This window comes from Carcharhinus amblyrhynchos, chromosome 7 (assembly GCF_965287045.1).
Source record: "Carcharhinus amblyrhynchos chromosome 7, sCarAmb.v2.hapA, whole genome shotgun sequence".
Taxonomy (NCBI): Eukaryota; Metazoa; Chordata; class Chondrichthyes; order Carcharhiniformes; family Carcharhinidae; genus Carcharhinus; species Carcharhinus amblyrhynchos.
Window position 1 is genome coordinate 79,305,261 of NC_137330.1, and position 7,991 is coordinate 79,313,251.

Consider the following 7,991-nt stretch of genomic DNA (forward strand, 5'->3'; position numbering starts at 1 on the left):
AGTCAGATTTAACTTTTATAATGAGACCCCCATCTCTTGAGAGTGGGATATAGGCTGCCATATAATCACCAACCATCATTAAAGTGGCATTAGGCAGTGGCTTAGAGCCACATTAGAACCACAGAGCATGGTGGCACAGTGGTTAGCACTGCTGCCTCACAGCGCCATGGTTCAATTCCCAGCTTGGGTCACTGTCTGTGTGGAGTCTGTATGTTCTCCCCGTGTCTGCGTGGTTTTCTTCCGAGTGTTCTGGTTTCTTCCCACAGTCCAAAAGACATGTTGGTTAGTTGCATTCGCCATGCTAAATTCTCCCTCAGTGTACCCAAACAGATGCTGGAGTGTGACGACTAGGGAATTTTCACAGTAGCTTCATTGCAGTGTTGATGTGGGCCTATTTGTGACACTAATAAACATTGTTAAAAAAAATCTTACCCTTGACTCTCCTGCCCACCATGGGGGGAGTTGAAATTCCCAACTATGTTCTTCAATTCCTCTGTGCTTGAGTCAGTTTACTATTGATGCTCAATATTGGTTAAGCCTGAGTGTGGACTAAGGCAAAAGTAAACAAAACTGGAGAGGGAGTTGGAATCGAGAGCTGAAGCATGGAGTAAACCTTCTAAAGGATTGTAAATAAAACCTTTTATACATATAGAATCTAGTGTCATCTCCTCTTAGATCTGAGATATAAAGTATCCCTCTCTATGGTCTCCATTCATGATATCCCTGGCTTTGAATTGGTTTGCTAATTTTCTCACCAACTCAAATGTGTCCCACCTGCTATTATTCATGTGTTGGGTGGGTTAGGAAAATTCCAGCCACTGTATGGTTACTGTGACATGTTAGGGGTTACTGAGAGATGATAGTGTTAATGAGATATAGCAGGGATCACTGAGACATGTTAGAAGTCACTGAAACATCGTAGGCTTACTGAGACATGGTAGAGATTACTGAGATATGGTTGCAGAAAAATCAAGCCCGGAATTAAACATTTCAAGGTAAAACAGATTAGAAAAGACAAAGAGGGAAGATAAAAAGCTGTAGTTGCTGTAATATTTAGCGATTACACACAGCAGTGGAAATAGTGGATTCAGAATAGATGGTGCCAGGCTGTTGCTGCATGAGTAAGTTGCTGTGGAAGGGAGGCAGCCTGTCTGGAGCAAGAAGTTTTCCTAAGGAAGGCAGAGAGACCAGCTCACTGCAGGAACTCTTTCTTGGGCAGGCAGGAAGGATGCAACGTGAACCTCAGTGGTGCAGCTAAATGTGGGACAAATAGGGATGTTGGAAAGGCATGGACCAAGAGGGTGGGCTGGATGGGTTGATAGAAGGATCGTGAGGATCAACCACAGGCAACTAGAAAACTGATAGAACAATTACAGTGGTAGGGGAAAGGCAATCAAGGAATGATGGGAGTTGCATATTTACATGGGAAAAATGAATGGTGGTGGGCACCTGAAGCCGTGGGTGCAGGTGAAATGAATAGGGGTCAATGTGACAGCCAGGATGGGCATGGGAAAAATGAATAGTGGTGGGCGTCTGACACCATAGGTGCCGGTGAAATGGAAAAGGATCAACGTGACAGCCAGGATGGGTGCAGGCTCAGGTGAAAGAGTGGGAAAATCCAGGATAAGGGTAAATGCATTTTTAGGCCACAGACCTAAAATGTTAACTTTGCTTCTGTCTACAGATGGTGCCTAATCTGCTGAGCTTTTGCCAGTATTTTCTGTTTTTGTTTTAAGTCCCAGCACGGATGTGAGAACCACAAACAATGTTGTGCAACGTTTAGAACATTAATTAACTCACACATAGTCAGCCCATATGATGCACCTAATGTCTTACCTCCCAAGTTCCTTTGTGCAGACTTATAATGCTTCATACTCCTATGAATGTGACTTTGTATTGAGTGGGCAGTGCCATTTACCCTGGTGGTATACAGCAGGCCATTCTTGCAGAACTGTAACCTCATTCTTCTTGGGTTCCACAGTGGCTGACCTGTGTTGCTGCCTCCATCCAGGCCACCTTTGTTTAGCAGGCCAGCCTTATGTCGCCTTTCCTGAGAAAGAGGACATTCTTCCTTTCCCAGATGGGCTGGAGGAGAACCTGCAGGGAGGTTTATGGTGACTCCCGAATTAAGACTACCACTCCACTGATGCCAATTATTTTCTATTACCTTGTCAAAGTGAGCAGCGCATGTTCAGACTTAACAGTGACAGTGCACTATGAAGGAGAACAGGATTTGCCTAATCTTGTTTTTGATTAGCATTGTCACATACATTTGAAGCAGGAACTAGGAACAGAAATCTTAATGAATGACCGAGCAGGCTCGAGAGGCCGAATAGTAACCTCTTCCTATTTGTTATGGTCTTCTGGTCGGAAGAATCACCTGTTCCCATCTTGCCTCAGATCACTTGCTGACCAAATCTCATCTATGACACCTCTATGCTCGACTTTTTGAATGATCTCCTGTCCATCCTCCCATTATCCACCCTCCCTATGCTTCAGCTTGCCCAAATCTGCCGCCATTATCCTATTCTGCGCCAAATTCTATTCACGCTTTGCCATACCAGCTTACATTGTCTCCAATTTCCCAATTCTTCAAATTTTACGTGTTTATTCTTGTGCTTAAATTCCTTCTTTTCCTGACTAACCTCCTTCAGCTCTACAACACCCCCAAGAGCTTCCCATTCCTATGATTCTGGCCTCTTGTGCATCTCACTCTCACTTCATTCCATTCATAGGTGGCCCGCCTTCCAACACTTGAACTCAAACTCTGAAATTCCCTCCTTAAACTGTGACCACATTCCACCTCCCTCTTTTCTTTCTAGATTGCTTGAAAGCCCATCATGTTTGACCATCCCCACTTCTTTGAATAGTACAGCACAGAAGAAGGCTATTCATCTCCGTACCAGATCTTTGATAGAGCAACACAGTTGGTTCCCCTTCCCTCACCCAGCATTGATGACAGCTCAGTGACTATCACTGATTGCTGTGCAGACACATGGATTTGGGCCAGTGTCTGTGGGAGTTTGCGCATTCTCCCCGTGCTTGCGTGGGTTTTCTCCGGGTGCTCCGGTTTCCTCCCACACCCCAAAGATGTGCTGTTAGGCTGATTGGCAGTAATAAATTGTCCCTAAATTAGTTTCCCTCAATGTGGATGGCCATAAAACATTAGACAAGGGTCATGGGTGGAGAGGGGGACTGGTGGTGTTGGGATGGCGGCGCGGGCTCGTTGGGCCAGAGGGCCTGTTTCCCGGGCTGTTTTTGTTCTTTGTTCTTTGAGGTGGGCATTTTAAACAGCCTGCTTCAGCACCGAGAAGCCGCTGTGACTGTAGGTTTGCTAGGCCACGTCAGAGGGCAACCACATTGCTGAGGGTTTGGAGTCACTATAGGCCAGCCCAGGTAAGGATGGCAGATTTTCTTCCCCAAATGATATGAAAACCAGTTAGGTTTTAACGACAATCAACAATGATTTAATGGTCATTGTTAGATTTTTAATTCCAGATTTCTATTGAATTCAAATGGCACTATCTGCTGTGGTGGATTCAAACTCACATCCCCAGAGAATTACCTTGGGTCTCAGGATTACTAGTCCAGTGACAATATCACTACACTACGGCCTTCCCTATTTTGGCATAAAAGGTTCCATTTAACGAATACTCCATTGTGGCTACACTTAGTAAACAGATTTTCCATTCTTTAAAAGTAATTGTTAACTCGACAGGGCCTTGGAAACCCATAGTTCCAAATTGTATATTGTCCTCTGTGACTGATGAGAACATATGACCCAATTTAAATGTATAAATTTAGGGAAGGTATTGGAGACTAGTTGGCATTCACAAACTTTATCCACATATAAATATGCACCTTTATGAGTGAAGGGGGAAGAAATTGAAACACAATTCAGTTTTAAAGCTGAGAAGCAGAATACTGTGGATCCTAGAAATCTGAAATAAAAATAGAAAATACAAGAAATACCCAGCAGATTGGCCAATATTTGTGGAGAATGAAACTGAGTTAATGGCCACGATTTTCTCAAAAAAGAAAGTAAAGCCAGAATTCGCTGGCCATTCGTGCTCCGCTACCACTGCCAGAGAGAGTGGAGAATTTGGTGCTTGGCCAAATCTCCATTCACTGCAGTGGGACCACAGAATCTTGGCTGCGGGCAAGGTCAGAGAATCCTTCCCTAAGTTTCGTAACAGTGCGAAAACCCAAAGTGATCTGCGCTGGGTCTGCCAGGCGTGGTCCAACCTGAAGTGACAAAGGAATAAATCAAGATGAGGACATGGCACTGATATGATCGTCAGTATATCAGAACAAGAGGTGCGGTGCATATCTTACAAAAAGACAGGCATGGTTAGGACCCATACAGAGTTATGACAGGAAAGATGGCATTAAAAGATTGGACAGTCACACATCAATTTACACCATGGAATTTCCAAGTTGTAAACAATTACAAAAAGGAGCTGAGTTTCTGGCACCACATTATTATTATTTCTCTAACATTGGCTACCTCTGTCTTTACTTCTCCCACCTTCTACTGGATCTGTCATCTTTGCCTTTATCACCTCTAGCCAATCAACTCAAACATCAGCTCACTTAAATCTCTGACCACTCAAACTCTTGCTCTCATTGACTTACTTCGATTCCCAATACTTCAATTCCACAAATTCATAATTCTCATTGTCATTTTTCAATCGATTCAGAGCTTTTAGTACAATGGTCAACACTGCTGCTTCACAGCGCCAGGGACCTGGATTCATATTCCTAGCTTGGGTCACTATGTGAAGTTTGCATGTTCTCCCCAAATTTACATGGGTTTCCTCCAGGTGCTCCAGTTTCCTCCCACATTCTAAAAGATGTACTGGTTAGGTGCATTAACCTGAACAGACGCCGGAATGTGGCAACTAGGGGAATTTCACAGTAACTTCATTGCAGTGTTAATGTTAGCCTTACTTGTGCCTAATAAATAAACTTTATCTTTATTTAGCTTTGGGTCTCCTTATCTTTGTAATTTGCTTCAGTTCCACACCCAAGTATATTTCTTTAGATATATGCCGTAAGTTATTATTTTGTTTTAGATGCTAACAAACAATGTGTTTTTTTGAGCATTTCTCTTGAGGATAGATTTTAAAAGTCTGTCCTCCTGCCATTTGTCCAATAGGAGTGCTGATTGGGAACTTTGGCACAGAGATCTATTTTCATTTTCATTCATTAAAGCTAAGAGATGGAAACATGCAAGAAATGCTAACTTTCACACTGGAATTCCTGTCATGTACTCCCATCACTTGAAGATGAGTTATGGGGTGTGCTAATTTGATAAATCTATCCCCTTATCTCAGAACTTGCAAGCATAATATAGTTAAGCTCTTCCTACCCAACTCCAACAATGAGCAGAAAATCCACCCTCTGAAGAACAAATTCTGTTGCTTTTGTGTGAAATATTCAATTTTCCACATTGGAAACCCTCTAATTGGATGGGGTAGGTTATGCTAGGCATTCATACATTTTAGAAGCTGTGATTGAAATCATCTAATCTAACTTCACACAAGACCATCATAGCTAGCAGTGTAGGCGTAAAGAACTGCATCTCATAAGTTTGGCCTAGATTCCAATTAATGTTCCCTAACTGTAAGGCTAACATGTTGACCCATTGTACTTTGTAAGAACATAAGAAATAGGAGCAGGAGTAGGCCATCTAGCCCTTCGAGCCTGCCCCACCATTCAATAAGATCATGGCAGATCTGTCGTGGCTCAGTTCCACTTTCCCGCCCTCTCCCCATAACCCTTAATCCCCTCGCTTATCAAAAACCCATCAACCCGCGTCTTAAAAATATTTAGCGAGGCAGCCTCCACCACTTCAACGGGCAGAGAATTCCAGAGATTCACCACCCTTTGAGTGAAGAAGCTCATCCTCAACTCCATTCTAAACCGCCCCCCCCTTTATCTTGAGGCTGTGCCCCCTAGTCCTACTGTCTTTTTTGAGCGGGAAGAGTCTCTCCACCTCTATCCTATCCATCCCATTCATCATCTTATACGTCTCAATGAGATCTCCCCTCATTCTTCTAAACTCTAACGAGTACAAGCCTAGTTTATTCAGCCTCTCCTGATAGCTCAACCCCCTCAACTCCGGTATCAGCCTAGTAAACCTCCTCTGCACTCCCTCCAAGGCCAAAATATCTTTGCGCAGGTGCGGCGCCCAAAACTGCACACAGTACTCCAGCTGCGGCCTCACCCATGCCCTATACAGCTGCAGCAAGACCTCCCTACTTTTATATTCAATCCCCCTCGCTATGAAGGCCAGCATCCCATTCGCCTTCCTGACCACCTGCTGCACCTGCAAGCTGGGTTTTTGCGACTCATGCACAAGGACCCCTAGGTCCCTCTGCACCATCGCCTGTTGCAGTTTTTCGCCCCGTAAGTAATAGTCCTTCCTACCATTCTTCCTACCAAAGTGGACCACCTCACACTTGCCAACATTAAATTCCATTTGCCATTTCCTGGCCCATTCGCCCAGCCTATCTAGATCCTTCTGCAGACTCTCCACACCCTCCGCACAATTTGCCTTTCCCCCAATCTTGGTGTCATCAGCAAATTTCGACACCCTACACTCGGTTCCCTCCTCCAGATCATCTATATAAATGGTAAAAAGCTGAGGCCCCAGCACCGACCCCTGGGGCACTCCACTAGTCACCATCCGCCAATCCGAATAGCACCCGTTGACCCCCACTCTCTGCCTCCTATTTGACAACCAATCCTCTATCCACGCTAACACCCTACCCCCAACTCCATGTCCCTCGACCTTCTGCAATCCTCTTTTAACTCTTTCATGATATTCTTCAAAATTGATCTCTTTGGCCAACCTTTTAATTACTCTTCTGAACATCTGTTTCTTTGGCTTGGTTTCCATTTTTCTGTGGTCACAACTCTGCAACGTGCCTGGAGATGATTTCTTACATTCGAGGTGCTACATAAACGCAAGTGGGTTTAAATTAATTCACTATAATTGCTGTGCGTGGAGCAACTAATTGCTATGCATGGAACAACCTGTTACACATTGTAATTTGTAATGGCATTACAATATGTGAGGCAATTAACAATTCTGTTAAATGTTCCTGGTAAATTCTATAATGTGCTCAAATGTTGTACGCTGTTGCAACCATATAACAGAATTCTAATCAGATGTACAATAGCATGCCGTAATGTAGATCATTATATTAATGTATTCAATAGCTCTTAGGCTTAGTAAAGGATAACCATCTAGGTAATTACATTATGGAAAAAGAAACCTGCTTGAGTTGTTAATTAAAGACACTGTGCATGTGTATTTTTACCTAGCGTGATACATGTGGATAATTTTGACGCCCAGTTACACCTAAGAATAAAACAATTACGATGGGACTTGTGTGAGAACGGGGAAGAATCCATAGAATCAAATAGACTATACCAGAGCATCTCAAAGAGCTTCATACACATTGAATTATTTCGAAGAGTAGTGGTCCTCTTTACATATGTAGCTAGATCCACGAACAAGGGCAAGAACTGGAAATGAACTACTTTCAAATTAGCATTGGAAATACACTCTTAATTTACGCACCTAGTTCATTTGTGTCAAGTTTTGTATTGTTCCACAGTGCACTGATTCTGACCAGCAGGGATTTATGGCTGCAATTGAACGATTTTTTTTCTGAAAGCAGAAGGCAGCTTATCAGTTCCCTTGCTGGCTTTACCCGCCAAATTTTCAAGCACCTTTTTAAAAAGTGCAGGGAGCAGAGGAGAGTGGGGCACCATTTTCAAAGATGTGAAAAAAATATGAAGATACCCCAAGGACACAAGACCTCACCACCCCAGAGCATTCACCCCCCCACCTTGAACCTCCCCCACAGAATCACCACCCTGCACTTCTCTTGTTCTCTCACTCTCCCTCTGATAAGTCTTTTGGGACTTTGGGTGCTGCCAGTTGGTTTGGCTAGGTTTCTAATTCCCTCCTTGTCTCT